Source organism: Mastacembelus armatus, chromosome 17, assembly GCF_900324485.2.
Source record: "Mastacembelus armatus chromosome 17, fMasArm1.2, whole genome shotgun sequence".
Taxonomy (NCBI): Eukaryota; Metazoa; Chordata; class Actinopteri; order Synbranchiformes; family Mastacembelidae; genus Mastacembelus; species Mastacembelus armatus.
The window spans coordinates 14,700,408-14,718,522 of record NC_046649.1 but is presented as its reverse complement, the minus strand read 5'-3'; the positions used below and the strand labels follow the sequence as shown (position 1 = coordinate 14,718,522).

At 40.0% G+C, this 18,115-nt stretch overlaps 1 protein-coding gene across 1 annotated transcript in view; it reads left to right on the top strand.

The window, feature by feature from the left end:
- Nucleotides 1–18,115, top strand: part of cdh2 (cadherin 2, type 1, N-cadherin (neuronal)) — a 70,156-nt gene that overhangs the window by 3,059 nt on the left and 48,982 nt on the right. The window lies entirely within an intron of this gene.

Below are 18,115 nucleotides of genomic sequence, written 5' to 3'. Positions count from 1 at the left end.
AATATATCACCAGTGTGCTATTAGAGAGGTTAGAGCCTTGAGGTCATTTGGACCAGAAAACATTCTCACTTGTGTTGGATTTCACAGTGTGTGCCTAAAACTCGCATACTGCCGCTGGTGTGAGTCAGAGAGGTGGAGGGGGAGGTAGCAATGAGAGAGAAGAAAGGGTAAAGGGAAGAGAGTGCTTAGATGGGTGTGTACAGCTTTCACTGGGCTTTAGCTTGTGCACAAGTTTTTGTTTGATCCTGCAGGTGATGGATTTCCCTCTGTTGGTTTGAGGATGAGCCGTGACTGGGGGTAATCAGGTTCCCTTTTGTCTGCCCTCGGCACTACCCCTTCTCCTCTTTTCTCTGTCTTCCCCTCCCCCAGTGAGTTGTTGCTCTGTGGAGATTTCCTTGACAGAGAGGGGCACTCCTGTGTCATTGTAATGCAGCAGAGCTCAGCAGCGTGGGATGGTGTTAATGAAACTGCTTTCTCTAATGAAAAGCTCCTGTGGCATGTTATGAAAGACAAAGCCCCCACAGTGTGAAGAGTATGCCCAAAGTTTTTCAACTTTGCTTTCACCATTGTGGTTTAGAATATTGTTTTTGACCAGGAGCTGAGGTGCTTTTCAAATTGAGGCTTCTTTAGCTGCATGTAACAGGCTAATGCTTTATGTTTCCTTGCATTTCATTAACAATGTTAATTGGACCCTTAAATAGTGAATAAAAAGCCTGTACCGGAAAATCAGAACATGTTCCAACAGAACACATTGGCTTTGTCATGCTATAAATAACCAAGTCAGCGAATTCTAGTATGCACAGGCTTCTCCTTACTGTTACTGATGAGTGGTCTGTCATGGTAGTCAGCTTATTTGAAATAGGATCTGTGTGAGTATCAATATAATATTATCTGTAAATTTTGTAAGATGTCAGTAATACGACTTATTTGTCCATAGTCTGGTGCTTTTGATTGCAAAAATGTATAAAACACAGTGTGAGTGAGTCATATCTGCAGCGTCTTTGTCTCATCTAATTGCAGTATTCCAGCCTCTTCTTTGCCATTGATTGAGAGAATACACACCCTGAGACTTGTAAAGGTTGGAAATGGTTACAGTTCACATGTAAACAGCAGGCATTGTACTAAATTAAAAGACATCCTGTGGATTTGATGAAGGCAGTTGTGGCCAGCCAGTTAACATAGTTATTTGATTGTAAGATTTAATCACATTCTTGTTAGCTGGCTAAGTGATATCCCATTGATTTTCAATAGGTTTCTTAAAATGCATTTCTTTAAAGTAACTTGGCAGACAAGCACAGAGAAAGCAGGAAGGGCAATTATTCCTCTCTGAGAATTCCTCTCTAGTGGTCCATTAAAGGAAGGCTATGCTCATTGTATGCAGATGCAAAACCATATTGAAAAAGGAAGGTTAGGGCCCTATGACCTTGCTTTTAAGGTTCCGAATGTTTGCTCTGCCCTGATACTGAGTCCAGCAGAATAACCAAACATAGTTATTCATTATCAGATGAAAGCAGCTAAAGTCTTCAAACATCTCTGCAGTGTTTCCTCTTATCTTGTTTAGTTTAAATTGCATTTAATTTAAGGTAGGATGTGGCTGCGGGTGGTTTGCTCCTGGGTGTCTAATGGAATTCTGGTGGCTTTGGAGAGCTGACACACTTAGTGTAGTTTTTTTTCCAGATGAGGCCTTTACAGCAGGGTGGCAAAGTGAGTCAGTCAGAGCATTATTCAGCAGAGGTTTCCCTCCCTAAAAACTGGGTTAATGAAAAGCCCAAAAGCCTAATTGAGCTTAATACACTCTCTTATGCTGCTGTTCTGCCTTTCCTACCCCCAACCATCTATTGTGCTTTCATTTTTCTTTCCTCCACCCCTTAGCCCTGTGTTTTACTTCTTTTCTTGACAATTATGCAAGCTGCAGTGATGAAAGAGAAGCATGTTTATTGTGGGCTTTAGCCTTGGTTCAAGTGCTTTAAATGTGAGGATGTCAAGAGGGTCCAGTGAAATGGCTCCATAGATGAGTTGGGCGAGAGATTTACAGTTGACCAGTTTAATAATGTGACTGAAACAATTAGCGTTAGCGTTAATGTCAGCAATGAGAACATGAACTCGAAACCTCTCTTGGGCCAAATACATCTCAGTTTTTACCTAATCTATCATTTGGGGTAATTACGTCTCATTGCTGTGTTTGTTTAAGGCAAAGCTTTGGACAAGAAAAACATTGTATTCATGTTGTACTGGTTCTCTGCGCTCTGTTAAAATTTTGTTGGCCTTGGGTACAGCTGGGGCCACTCAGATGTGTTTAAGGGGCCCCAGTGTTTGGTGAGACATGACCTTGCTTGACCCTCTCCTGTAAACTGGGCCAAGTGCTCAGGAACATACTCAACACTTTTTCCTGCGCTCAGATTGGGAATCAGGCTGAAGGGAATTTCCTGGTGATATATAGATGAATTGAACACCAGGCAAAAAGGTGCTTTTGGACCAAAGGAACCTTTTCATTGTTCTTAGAACATTTGGTGGAAGGTCCCACTTAGCTGTTTGTCCGTACCCCAGGAACTGAAAACTATGATATAGTTCTTAGAATGATGTTTTGGGGGACTTTTGTACTTCAGAGTAGGTACCTTTTCCAGCACAGTAGGAACCATAAGTAATGTACATTTATTTGGTTTTGTCAAACACTTTCTTAAATACTTAAGCTAATGCTGCACTGGCAATCTGCATTTTTAAAAGTTAACTTTAGTAGTGTAAACATCAGTTTTGGGCATGGAAACAAACTCACACAGACTGACGCTGTCTGGGCTGCCTACCTCAGAAATTTCTGAGAGATCTTGATGAATCAAAGCAGAATGTGAAATTTTTCATTAGCGTTGTTGAATGCTGTGCAGAAGTGAAGTTGCTATACCAGCCATCAGGCTTATGGCTTACGTTACTTCAAAGTTCCCACTGGCAGGTTAAATAGCAACAGAAAAAAGACGTTTAAGGACCCACCACTAGGGAGGCCACAAAAGATTGGGCAACCCTTCCTCAGGATGTTCTGAACTATGGAACTGATCATTCACTGCTTGGAGAAAGACAAAGCCAGATTTCACATATTTAGGATTTTAGGGAGTCAACATAGTAAGTTTCTTCCGGTTTTCTTTATAGAAGCATGATGTGCAGCCTACTATGGTGCTTGCAGTATAGGCAAAGAACTGTAAGGGACTGTCCACTTCGATACCAATACCTGCCTAAGTATCTCAATACCAATACTTAAAAGATACCATTGAAAAAACTAAACCATCAGGAAAAGTAAAGGATTTATAGATGACAGAACATGAAATTTGAAAGTTCACTTGTCACACTCTATTGAATTGAGAAATGTTATCATCACATTTGCTAATCCCCACCCTGTCGCTCTTTAAATGATTTATACTCGGCACATTTGTCGGAAAGTTGCTTTGAAAAGTTGGATTTGTTGGCTCTATTGATTTGTGTAGGTTTGAAACATCTTTTACCGTGTGGCTTTGCAGCGTTCATGGGCTTGCCCTGACTGTCGGCTACATAAGTGAAATAATGCCGCATTTCACTTCATGTGTCTGCTTTGCCTGCAAGCCGTAGACAGTGAGAAAGTTGCTGCCATGCCTTTTTTTACCATGAAAGTTGCCTGCAGCTTACAGAGAGAAGCAGGAGAGAGAAAAAAACACGCCCACTCGGCCTGGAGTAAATCAGAGTGCTGCACACACACAGCGCTGCCCACTGTCACACAGCAACGTAACTTCGGATATATGGCTCTTATTAAAGCTCTTGTATTGATACTAAAACAAGTTATTCTATCGTTTTTAACTGCAGTGTATCGCGATACCTTTCTAGTATTGATACACCGTGCAATGCTACCTGGAACATACAACATGTTGTTTATTGACTCGTCAGTTATACCTTTGAGGAATAATTTAGAATGTCTGCTGTGGAGATCTTTGTGTCTTTGGTTGATAAGTTTTCCACTGATGTCTGTGCGAATGTTGAATAATTTAAATAGTCAAACATGACTTTCTTAAAATTCAAATCCCAAATTTTCTAGATGAGATCAAGCACAAAGGATGCATCATGCAGCAGATGAGAAATGAAGAGAAAGATGAGACACTGTGGAACTTCTGTTTTAAATAATATAGCAACTTCTGCATGATTCACATATTCCCTTTGTCATTGTGGGACATCAAGTACAAACCCATGACCATCCTTCTGCTTTTGGTGGGATTGAAACTCCAGCTTGCCTTGAGATTTTTTTCAAGCTAATGCAGCAGTTTCACTGTAAGTTTGTTCGCAGTCTATTTCTACCATCCCCCCTCTATTTTCTGGAAGTGGATCAATAAATCCAGGGTCTTTGTTTGCACTGTTCAATATGTTGTAATGAGGGTTCTGCTACAATTCTGAGCTAAAGCTTCACTGTCTGGTTGGGGTTGAATTTGATTTATTCTTTATTGTTATCAGCCTGCATAAATTTATTTTCACCTTCTGTCACTGTGTTTTTTTCCTGGAAGTTCCATGCCCTAGATAAGCACCACATATTGTGATGACAGTTTGAATCTTGGCAGTATATGGTTTTGGAACGTAGCCTTTGATGCAGTTTGCCTACACTATAACGAAGAAGCAGAGTTACTCGAGTGCTACAGCTAGTGGTGGGCTACTGTAGCCATTTGTCAGAAGATCATAGCCCCATTGCAGTCCAAAGGCTATATCAAAAAAATGAAATAATAGTAATGATAGTGTATTAAACCAGGAGCACCAATCACTGGCTACTTTGCAAGTGTGCTTTGTGAGCCTGCTGTGTGGCTTGACAGGATAGGGCATATTTTATTTATGTCTGACCTTTTTAGGTGCTAAGTTCTCAACCAGTCCAAAGGTAATCTGAAAATGATCTCTGCATATGTAGAGGCAGGCAGGTCCTTGTGCAACGTCTAAATGTAGGTAAAGTATTTTGTAGAGAGCTGACATTGCCCTGGCCACTTCTCATCACCTCTGTTCATATCACTCTTATCAGCTACGGGTTCTGCCCTCTGCTGTTGGCACTTAACTATGTGCTTTTGACTCTGGGCAGCAGTTAAGGTGTCCCTCTCACATGCCTGTGAGTATCTGTAGGGCGTTTGTCCTAGGCATACAGTATAATTAGATTGTTCTACTGAAACTGTTCTTGGTGGTGGTGAACAAGTGTATGGGCGGCTCCTGGTGAGGGAGTATAATCAGCTGTTGGTAAAGGCTATTTGACCTAGACTGTCTGTAACAACACATCTACATTAAGCTGCTGTTTTAGAATGTCTCCGGCTTAATGGAGATGCGGTCTGAAAACCAGCAATTACACCGTTTTATAAAATCCAACTAGATTATTTTTCTCTCACAAGGTTGCATGAAACTGCATTTTCTAAACCTGAATTTAATTGCCTGTGATCCACAGGGATTGATACAGATTTGAAAATCAGACCTTTTAGAATAATATTCTTTTACATAGTTATGTGAAGGTTAGGTGGGGTTCCTAGGTTGTTTCTAGATGCACCTGGGCCTCACCATCCATGATGGGGATTTTAAGATTTTCAAACCTATGCGTCTGCTTCCATCTGAAAGACTGTCAAAAGAGAAAAGATTTATTTATCATTCTTAAACAATCCTTCCATACTGGCAGTTGACCATGACATGAAATGAAGATGGAGTCATTCTTAGTGATTGTGGTGTGCTGTGACCAGCAAACTGGTTCAGATATGTATTATTTATGTTTTATTTAATGTGAAGAACAGACAGCCACAAAGACCATATAAGATAACCCAACTCTGTAATGAGGCCGTCTATAAATAGTCATATTGACCTGACTTTATGCATATATGCCTTCATATAACTAGACAAGTGTTATTTTTCACAAGTGAAATGCTAGAACTAGTGTAGAAAAAAAAATGCCAGCTTGCGCCTAGAAAACAATATATCAGCACTATGGAGTGAATTGTTTACTTTTCTAGGGACTGATTTGTGGATTTCAGTGCAATTTTTCTTCCGTGGGACAGCCTTTTTTGGTGGGTAGAGCAAACAAGTCCATATCTCTTTTACGGATCCTGTCTCCACAAAGACGGCTCTGTTTGCAGTGTTGCCTGAGCTGTTTATTGTGCAATGGCCCCATTCTGTTTTGCCCCTTGTGCTTGGATTTTTTTTTTGACCATTACATTAAGCTAAATGAGCAGTATAGAGAGTCTTGTCCTCACATTTTCCATCACTAGGCATGCAAAGGGAAACCATTCCCCATTTCTTGGTCTCGTTAAAACTTTTGTTAGCAAGGCAATACATTCAGCTTTGTTGCTGTTAGACAAGAGTGCTTTCACAGGCTGCCAGGTGTAGATTCAACAGCTTTACCTGTCTTATGTAGATGTGAACGACAGACAGCAGGGATACAAAGCATCATTGTGTGCATGGTCAAAGAGGTAAGCTAATACTCTAATGAATATATTAATGAGATAGTTTAACCAAATGTAGAAAATGAACACAACTAGCTGTGTGTTTAGCCCTTTTTGTATGCAAGTGTAGCACACTTTCAAACCTCATGCTGTGTGCAAGAGGCTACATGAAATGGCACACAATTATTTCTCTGACAGCAAACAAGAAATTTAAAGCAGGGACACATTAATTGGCCCAGATACTGTAATGATTCACACAAAGGCCAATATCCTGCCTGGGAAGAGACGTCTACCTCCTGTGGGGCACACCAACTATTGTGTTCCAGCTGAGGCTTCAATTTCAATGCACTGGCGCTTCTCTGGACAGTATCCTCTGATGAGTCACTAGATTGTCTCTTGTGACATTCTCCACGCATCCTCTTTTTATCCAGTCCCCTCTCATCTCCTTCCACCACTCCCATACCTGTAGTCCTTTCCCCCACTGCCACATGTGAGCTTTAAGATGGAGGAGCTCCCTTGGCTCTATACAATGATTGATGTGTATATATTGAGTAATGCAAGGACAGTACTGAAGCATTTAGTCCATTATTCTACAAATGAGTTTGTTTCTTCCAGTGACCTTGTTTGCTTCGTGGCTTCAGTCATGAGTGTAATGTGCGATTTCAGCTGTGTTGATAATATTTCTGATAGATGACTGTTTCGGGTTTTGTGAAGCAGTGTGTTTTCATAGTTCCTTATGACAAGTTTTTTTTTCTTTTTTACACTTTTTTTGTTGTTTTTTGTGTGTCCGCACCTGTCTAGAGATAGGATATGAATAAAGCTGAGTCCTATTCACTATTGATTGATCATATCATTCCAGTGACCTGTGGAGTGACAGTTATTTCTATTTTTTGCTTAAAAAACATCATTACTTTTATTTATAGAAAACAAATCTTTTAGTTGAATCTTGATTGGATTAGTGATAAACATTGACTTTCGTTCCTCCTTTCCCAAACTGTTGTCTTATCAGCATATGTAAGCCACTATATTGCTTGTCTCAAGTGATCTACTGTTACTAGGCCTTGCTAGTGTCTGCCATCACCACACAGATATTATGATTGACCTGCAGTAATTTCTAGTCTCCATTTGAGCACACTATGGCAGTAAGCAACATATCGCTCCGTGGCCTATGTTGTCTCAGTTTATTTTATCTCTTCCTCTGTCGATATTTACTGAGGCATTAAAGAGCGTGCAGCGTGTCGCCACTTTATTTCCTGTAGCATTGCCTGCTCAGCAGGACAGAGCCTGGAGGGGGGTAGATTCTTACTGAAGGCTATAACTGCTGCTACAAAGGGAAGGTCTGCTAATTTCTCTAAACATGTTGAGTCTGACTTGCATAAAATTACTTTGTGTGTTAGGCAAATATTCACCAGTGAGGTGGCTAAGACAAAGATAGTTTGAATGCGATTTTGATTTGAATGTCTCTTGGAAATTGTTTTGTTTTCTTTGGATATCTGCTTCATCTTTTACCTGCCCACCATTTTATACTAGAAAGGTAAAGTCTGCTTGTATGAGGTTATAATCTGGGAGCTCTGTTCAGAAGCAAGATCAATTGTATTAAATTCATCAATATTTATATTAATACTGACATCTCATTGTTAAATGACAGTGATTTTAGTCTGTGGATTAGCTGGAGATCTGCTGCATTAGGCCAAACATACTTTCTTCCTAAATTGCCAAGTAATATCAAAATGAGTTAGACAAGAAGAAGCCCAGTTGGTGATTGGACAAAGAGAATTTTCTTCATGCCATCCAAGCCAGATCTGATATTAACATGTTTATACTAAAATAAGGCTCATGTTCTTTTGCATAAAAACTTTTAGATTATAAGATGATAACAGTCTAAAGTAACAGCAAAAACCATGTTACGAGTCACTAAGCAATTGTCCAGAGCAGTGCCAGTGCATTGAATCATTCTTGATTTTAATATTGACCAAAATAATTGTGATTATGATTTTTTACCATAATCGAGCAGGCCTCTTCTGCATGCTTGACAACTGTAATGCAGGTTTTCAAAAGCATCTCAGCTACCTTCCATTTGATTCCACCTGAGTGCACACCGCTCAATCTTATATAGATCTTGTGTCAGCCTTTCACTCTTGGACTAAGTGTTCTAAGGACTGTGACCTTTGCAGAAGATAAGCTTCCTTCAGCTGACTTGAAGAATTTGGAATAACGGCCTCAACCATTAATTTATGGCATTGCTAACCATATTGGGGCTATGAGCCAAGGTTATTGACCTTTCACGCCTGTCACTAGTGATAGAGGGAGCCAGACCCAGGAGGACAATGAATTGGGCTTATTAAGGGGCTGGGCTTTGAATCAAACCTGGGGGGAACTTTATTCTCCAGTTTTCTCTTTCATTTAAATCACTAGTTTTTTACCCTGACTGTCTGCTGCCAAAGAAGACACTTAGAGTGCATACAGAAGGAGTTACACTGAATCTCAGTGCTATCTTGAATTCGTCTGGGAGAGATCAGGGTGCAATATGTGAACTGTCTGAAGGATTAACATTTGGAACACAAAACACATTACAACAGCACATCTTGAACTGAGGTCATTATTATTACTTGAAGTATTTTGTGGATTCTGAATCGCTAATCAAAGTGCTTTTGCAAAGGCGATTTTAACTGCCACATAGACATTGCAGTTTTATTTCAATCATAAATCTTTTTGTTTTTGTGGGTCTTTGGTTGTGATTTACTTGTACATTTATAGCTGTAAGACAGAGGGAAAAAAGCTGAACAGGCAGCAGAGCATTTGAATAAATGAAGCATGTAAAGAATGTTGTGTGGACTGCGGAGAAACAGCTATAGGTGTAGAAGATTGAGCACATGTTATTTCATTCCCATCCTCTCTCAGAGCTCCCAGTCTGTAAAACCTGGTGGGAGGCAAGGGAGGCATGCATTTATATTGGATCAACATGCTATGATGTTATTTCCAGCTCCACTACTTGTGTTTATAATCATACCCAGTCCCTTATGGGGTTCAACTAAAACCGTTTTTATTGACTCTGGGGAAGCTTATCTCTGCCTGATGCATTGTTTGTACATAGGACCACAATCACATCCCAATGGAAATAAGCAATAGATAAAAACAAAACAAACAAAAAAAAAAAAATCAAATATGTTTTTGTTATTAGAGGACATCTTTAGTGATGTCCAGCTTAAAGAACATTTTTGATATTGTACTATTGTTCTGTTCATTCTGTTCAAATATAAAGTAGGCTTAGCTATAACCTCATTTAGGTAGTAGGAATCATGGCTGCAGCCATCCTCTGTAGTTAATTTAGAGTAGCTTGGCTTACAACGATATAGGATGACAGGATGAGGTAAAAAGTACTAATGCATGAGAATTTTGTGTGCTGTGTGTACTGTTTGTAAATGCACTGTGTATGTGTGTTGCAAGAACCTATTTGCGTGCTCAGGCTGGACTACTTGTCGAAGTGTACAAAATGGAAAAAATATTATCTTTGCCTGTGGGTGTTGGGGTCCGTATAAGTGGGAGGGCTATTCTGGATCTGAAATGCTCCATATCGCAAAAGCTTATACCTCGAGCAAGGACTGTGGACAAGTGGGTGCCAGCTGATGGGGAAAACATGCACTTAGGGTATGATGACACTGTGGCTAAATATGGTTGTCACTCTAAATCTGAGGTTCACACAGAGTTCAGCTGAAAAAGAGAATGACCAACAAATACTTGAAATGCAAAGTGACTTTTAAATATTCAGCTGAATTTTGGTGTGCATTAATTCAATCTATAATGTGTATTGAAAGCTCGCTGGACAGCTAGAACTCAGCAACATCATGGTTATATCACATCTTTTTTTAACACTCTCCTCCTATTTGAGGTGTGAATTTTCTTTTTTCATACAAGATGGCAGTTACTCATAGAGATAGAGATGAGATTTAACATCCAAAAATTTTCACTGGATTTGCTTTCAATGTGGGCCATTTTGTGCTCTGGGACCAAATGCTGGAGCACTTCCCTTAAAATTACTAAATTTGTCAGTAAAGCACATGAAGTCACAGTCGGTTTATCACAGCCTGATGGATCAAATCACACCTTTGGTTGTCTGAGAATCTCAGCCAAAGATGGCAGCATTTCGAGGCATCTATTTATATTGCTGTGTCCTTACAAGTGTTAATAATGGATAAGGATATTAACTCAATGTACCTGTTTCTACTCCTCTGCTTAGGTCGTACTTTCAAATCCCTGTCACTGTTTGATAAAGCTGTCAGTCATTAACAGGTAGTATGAAAACCTGGGCTGTCCTCCATGGTTTCATCTAGCTGAGTCACTTTTTTTGGAAAATTAGCTACTGGCTGTTATTTAGGTAGGGGCAATAATGTAGAAATATTTTGATTTTTGGAGTTAATTAATTAATCAGGTGAGTACCTGAAGAAATTATGTGAGTAATGAATAAAGAACGTCTTTAACTGAGCACAGTCCACAACAAAATATACTGTGGATGACTTGCCAAAAACATAAGCCAGCTGGTTGACATAGCATTATTACTACAGAATTTAGTGTTTGTCTTAAGCAGCTCCTCCAATTCCCAGTATACACACCCTTACACAGTTCGTCTTTTAAAGGGGGTGCTATGGGATAAATAGCGGAAAAACAACTGTGGTGAACTCGATTGAACATTTTCCCTCTGTCCTACCAAGAATGTGTAGTCTAGGAGAGCTGAGGTCAAAAGACACAAACAAGGCTTTGTTCTACATTTACCAGGCTTTCTCTGTGCAGAATGGCTGTAGTGAGCAACACTGGCACTGATTGTTATTTTATACATCTATTTGATTGAAAGAGATGATTTTTTTATGATAGGTAATGCTGTGTAATAGTCACCCATTCTTTTATGGATTGGAATATATTGAAGTTGTGCAGTTTGAGATTTTTTTTTTATAGACAGGAGCTTCATGGAAAAATCTAGACACAACAGATTTGTGAGCCTTAGCAGGTTACATACTGATGTGTGGGAGAGATGTGTGGCCTTCCATTATTAGATATTTGATGATACAAGGTGGAGTACAAGTCCACATTTGTGTTTGAGACGTTACACTATGGATCTAGTAATGCAATGCTGACACATTTTTTGACTTCAGGCTTGAAAATTACCATTTAATCATTGTGTTGAATTTAAAAGCCAGTTTCAAAGTACCATAAATGAATAGCCATTATGAAGACATGACATTTTTCACCACTTAACAGCAGCAACCAGTACACTCTTGTAGGAAAACAGTGTGGCTGTTTGTTGCTTTTAATGGTAGATAAACTAACAAAAAGAGGGCTCTCACACTACACACCTTATAAATAGGGCTGTTGCAGGAATTAAAGGGTGTGTATGTCAACAGTAGGTGTTGGACCCTGCTGACAGCTGGAACACCATTCTATGAAACCTGGCCACAGTCAATGCTGTGTGTACCCTCTCCTTAGCCTATACTCTGATCCCAGGCCTTCATTTATTGGTCAGTGTGCACTGTGCTTGGAAAATGCAATTGCAACACCATTGATTTGTGCCTGTTTGAATACGACAGTCCAGACACTGGGCACACACATAAGTGGGAGTTTTTCAAACTGTTTTCCTCTCTCATTCTCACTTCATTTCCGTTCCTATCTTTTTCTTTCCCCTCCACTTCTTGCAAATCCACTCTCAGCATGCCACACAGGTGAGACGATGGTTCCTTAGCCGCTTATCATGCTTTCCACCAGACCACCAAGGGCTATAAGCATGTGTACACAGACAGCTGTGCACCACTGTTAAACTCCATTCTGTGCAGGATAAGTGGGGATTGGCATGTTCTCTGTCCATCAGAGCAGCTTTCAACTGCTCAGAAATGCGACAGCTGGGCAGTGCTTTTTCACTCCTCCCATATGAGAAAGACAGAAATGAGACATAGTCAGAATGAGTAGAGGGACACAGAGAGTGGGGTAGCCAGAGCATCCTGACTGTGGCTTGGAACAAAGCAAATGTTGGCACATGTGTTATGAGTTAGTGCCGACATAACTGTTTTAAGAGTGGCCTAACACATTAAAGATGTGTGGCTCCTCTACTTTCTTTCTTTACTCTTTATGCTGTAAACACTGAGCAGTAATGGGAGGAAGGGCATAAGAAGAGTAATTTATGTGCGGAGGAGAAGCCTGAGATGAGCCCTCCCTCCGGGATTAATGGGAGTCTCTGTCTCTGTTCACAGGAAATATGAAAGGCCCTTTGTTGGTAAAGGGCTTGCTGCTGCCAGCAAATAACTAACCCCTGTCATATCAAAAATCCCCCAACCTCTAAATTCATTGCCTCCTCTGCTGCTCATCCTTCACCACTTTTTTCTATAAGCCTATGTGTTTTCTGTCAAAGTTGCTCGTTTATGATTCTACGCCATGCCTGCTGTACAGAGGCCCAGGAGACTCTAGCTCGCATCGTTAGTATTCACTGTCACTTCTAGAGTTCCGGCCATTGGGTGAGCAGAAGAACTAGTGGGAGAAATAACACTGTACAGGTGGTGATCCACACTTTCACCTGTGATGCCATGTTCAATCTTTTCTTTCTGCTGTTTTTTGTCTGATTTCAAGACCCACCATCATATCAGGTAAAGAATAGCTAGTTTGCTGTGGTTAGTGTGTGACCAATGAGCTGTGCTTGTGGCAATGGTTTATTTTTAGTGTCTTTGCCGGTGTGTATTGGTGGGAAAGCAAACCTCCTAAGGCTACGCTAAATAAAGAATGGCCTATCAGTAAGGGGAAATGACTGTTTGGCACTACAGTGGCAGCGTCTTTCATCGGGTCACACATTGGTCTTCTCACACCTGCGGCTCAGGACAGGAAGGTGAAAAGCTGTTGGCAGGCGTTAATTGCAAAAAAAGACTGCAGAAGACAAGCATGATGTTGTATATGATTTTGTGGTTTATTTTGCTCAAACCTGAGCTAATATATCACATAGCTAAAAATAATTTCTGAACAGTATTTTTTTTTTCTACAGCACAACTGATCTGTTCTTTGTCTACCTAATGTTTGAATTTTCTCTTTGGTGAAACACTTTAATAAACTGTGCAGACTAATGTGTTTGTACAAAAATCCTCTTTTCAGTGGCTCTGAGCTTACTAACATTGTGAAAAGAGTTTTATTATTTTCTCTCTGTCCAGATTTCATTTCAGCATGAGAGCTTTACTTGTGCTTGTACAAGAAAAACACATAAATCAATAAAAATTATATATATATATATATATATATATATATATATATATATATATATATATATATAATGTGTGTGTGTGTGTGTATGTATTTATTTATTTATTTGCTTTCCCTGCCTCAGGAATCTTATCAGCTCCATATTGACTTCCTCAGGCTGTCTCCAATGGATTTGACATGGATAATGTGGTTGCGTTTGACAGGGGGGAGGGGACTTAATAAAAGCAGGAGACCCCCAGCTGAAGAGGGAGGAAGAGTGAAATGAAGAAGAGAGGAACTTAAATGAATAGGGTTTAACTTGGCAAAAACCATGGGTTGTCAGGGGCAACTAAAATGGCTCTGTGTAACCTCTCACGCTTGCTCGCTCTCTCTGTCTCTCTCTCTCTCTCTCTCTCTCTGTCACACATACAAATGAATTGCATGTAGTAGGACTGAATATGAGTCTGACTTTGAAAGGGTGAAACAATATACACACATTGGATGTCTGCCTTATAAATGATTTATAATTGAGTTTGGTATGGAGTAGAGCTTTAATGAGCTCTTCATAGTTTCATGTTATTCTATGCTTTAATTGTAATTCTGAGGACGCCATTTATTTGTTTAATTTACTTGACTGGGAGCTGATGGCTGGGCTGCCATTCTAGGGGGGAGTTTAATGGCCATCCTGTGGAAAGGATAAGGCTTATTAGGTCTGATGGGCCTCCTGTCTCATATAACCTAATGCGGCCATGATAGACAGAGGATTCTGGGTTTGGATACATTGGAACTGTAAACTGAAGCATATTCCCAGGGCCTGGACTTTGTAATTGCCCATTAAGGGCCATGTTTGTAGATGGAGGGGCCAGATGTCGCTGATGTGACTGAGGGTCCAACACTTTGGCTTTGAGGTAGCATGCAGTTAAAGTGAGGAGGAGCATGGGCTGGACATTGCCCCTCATTAACTTGACCCGCTCTCTACTAGCAGACCCATAAAAAACCCTTTAATGTTCTTACCAGAGAAGCTCCACAATTCCACAGCCGTAAAAATGGGAATAGAATTCCATATGAATTCTCTGCTGTCATAGCTTAAGGCACCAGCTGTCTGTTCATGTTTAAATCTAACCCTTGGGCACCACTCCCTCTCACTTTGGTGTGTTCCATATGTTACATTGATCTTAAAAGCTCAGCTCCCACTGGTCTACTTGAGCAGAAGACTGAAGCCTGATTGAGTGGGACATATGCAAGGACAACATCCTTTCAGTATTTGGTGTATGGTCACATGACTGTAGTGATGTTATCCTGATTGATTTATGATGCAAATGGGGTTGGTTTCCCACTCACATCATTTCTATTCCTTATTTTCTTTTTCTAAGTAAATATATGTAAATGTGTACTTGGTTTCATTAAACAGTCTGTCATGTAATTTGTTTTATTCCTGGCACATAGTCATGGATAGTGTGTGTGATTCTGTAAATGCACTTGTAGCAGCCATCCCTTTCTGAACACCCTATCTCATGTTTGTGTTTGGGCTGTAAACTCTCGTGTACAGCTGCCACCGTGGCACTTCCAGGGGGTTCTGTAATACCAACGACCACCTAATGTGGATTCCTGTGAGGCAGAGAGGCAAATGTTTGTGCTTCCAGGTCATCCTGGCCACAACAGCTGTCATGTTAGTGCTAGTGTCTCAGCTGTAGACACTTTAAAATATCTGCTGTTGTTTTGAAGTCTGCATATTTAATTATTAGGCTTCTGGCACAATAGCCCTCTATGAGGCTGAAGTCCCAATTGGAAAACAGCAACTGTAGTTTTCGGAGAATGTGATTTAATGAACTCATGAGTGCTGAATGCACTTCATGTGAACTGCATGGTTTTTGATCATGTAACCTCGGAATATTATTTAGAGTAAAATGTAGTAAACTCTCTGCTAGGCTGCACTTGGTTAGTGTACAACAAGCATCCCTCACACCATGTCTTTAATTTTCTTTTCTTTTCTGTGGATTGTGGTGGCCTTGTTTGTATGCTTGTCATAATGAGTGGAAATCTTATTTACACTAGCTTGCTTCAGGAGTGTTGGCCACAGTGGAAAAGTGTCCCCTCTGCCAGTCTGCAAGGCCAACACTAAGCTGTGTTTCTGATGGATGGGTCTTTTAATGTGACAACTGAAAGAAGCCCCACAGTTTCCGCCATGGACCTGGATACAATAAAATAGCTACAAGTAGAGCTCTGCTTTTACACCCTCCTATTTTTCTTTGTTCCACAGTTTTTTTTCTGTCGTATTGTTTCCTTTCCTCAAAGCATTTTTTTGCTCTGAGTTGAAAACTGATATGCAATAGACTGCTTCGGGTTACAGCACAGGCTGTAAGATTATTTTCAGTTGGTAAACCCAGTGAATAACAGGGTGTAGTAAAGGTGTGGGTATTGGGATGGAGGAGCATGGCACCAAGGGAGGAGCTGCACTCCCCTTTGCCGCTAGGCTAAAAGCATTCAGCTACTGCCCATTGTGAATCCTCGCTCAAAGGGATTTGTGATGGGGATGATCTTTGACCCCTCTACACCCACATTATGTAAATTAGTGTACAAAAGAGAGGAATGATACAATTATTTTCCTACAAACATTAATATTTTGGATTTTGCATAACAAAGCAATTGAAGTCAAGCATTTATTTGCTTTAGTGATAAAGAGAACATTGTATAAACGTTAGAAATTTTTATTGTGTTAGCAGCCCAATGATGTGATTTTCTCTCCTGTGTGCGTGTGTGTGTATATGTGTGTGTACTGCTTAAGAGTGCTTAACTGTCCTGAGGCATTAGAATAGAAAAGAGACAAATAGAGGAAGATGGACTTGTTGTCATGTAACTGAGCTTCCTCCATATGTTGTTATAGCAGTGGTTGGGAAGGTAACCAGAGCTCAGCCATCAACCCTGCAACTAACACCCCACCCCCCGGTCTACCTCATACTGTTATTGTCCCTGTGCACAAAGGATAGAGGGGATATGTAACACAAGATGGAACAGCACACTGAGGTTCAGGGACAACGCCCTTTCTTAGACTGCATGTTAGTGCATCAACTGACCCTTTGTCATCTTACAAATTTTAAATTTCATACCAGCAAAACAATCCCAGAAGCTATTATGGTTTTCAGTAGTGTGAAAGGGTTCAGCATGAGTTTTCTGACCTGGGCTCAATTTTTCTGCTTACTTTGCTATGAATGGGGTAAAGACGGGTTATCATGGAGCTATAGTTTTGTAATAAGGTTACTGTGATAACTAGTTAAACTTCAGTATGTGCTTCATGCTATGGTCTTGAGTGTCAGGAACTTCATTCAGTGACTGATTGGTTTTTAAACATTTATTTACCATTTTGCTGTGTTTGCTTTAGCCAGAAACTGAAAATCTGATCTACCATCCCTTTGTAATCAACGTTACACAGATGGATGTAATGGCTCACAGTATTCACTACTACTTTTTATACCTTTTCTCTGCTTTTATGTTGATTTTTGCCCAGTGCAATGATGAACTTCAAAATAGATTAAAGAATCTGAAAAAAAAACAGGGTGCCCTTCAAAGCCAGCATTTTACCCCTTTGTTATTGGCAGCAATTAGTTCATATTTATCTGTCTGAACATGTGCAGGAGGTGGCTTCTCATTTTTAAACTCTTAATGGCCTGCAGTCAGACACTGTAACACCTTATATACCAGTATACACATATACACAACTTCCTGTGCTAATGAAATGGGCTGTTATAGCTCTAGCTACTTAAATGTGATTTCGATTATTTCCATTTAGCAATATTGTTAGAGGTAAAAACATATCATATACTTCAGCACCACATATATATTTAAATCTTTGATGTTAAATGCATGCTGTCAAATGTTGTTAAGATTTTTATTTAAAACTGGGTACTTATTTATATTGAAACATTTGGCCAAGTATTTTTTTTTAGTTTGAATTGTGCTTTTGAATTGTGATCACATAAATACAGTGTCAGCATTTCTACATGTCAAGATACATTTTATGTGTCTTTCAATGTGTTTTTAATTAATCCAGCATTTCTAGATCCATGGGGCCTTTGCATATTTTAAAAGCCTAGTCTGACTCTGATGTATTTAATTCAAGCCATATGTTGAAAGCGTTCCACAGCATCAACAGACACAGCTGGCCGGCATTTTGTAATCTCATTGCATGCCATGCTTGCTATGTTTTTCTGAACTCACCAGCCTTGCCAAAGCCCTACATCAGCTAACTTATTATTTGCCCTCAGATGCCAAATCACAAGCTCAAGAATGACCTTCAAAGTAGTTAGTGTCATGCTTTGCTGAGAAGACAGTAAGAGTTGGTGAATCATATATTGTGGTGAGTTTTAAGGCTCCACAAGCTCAATGCGGACGTCATAGAGCTGGTATGCCTTTAAAAATGTCTGAATGTTATTTATGGGCACTGTGCTGCCTGTTTTGTAGTGAGATCTCTTCAACACTCACATGTAGTTTTAGCATGAAAATTACCA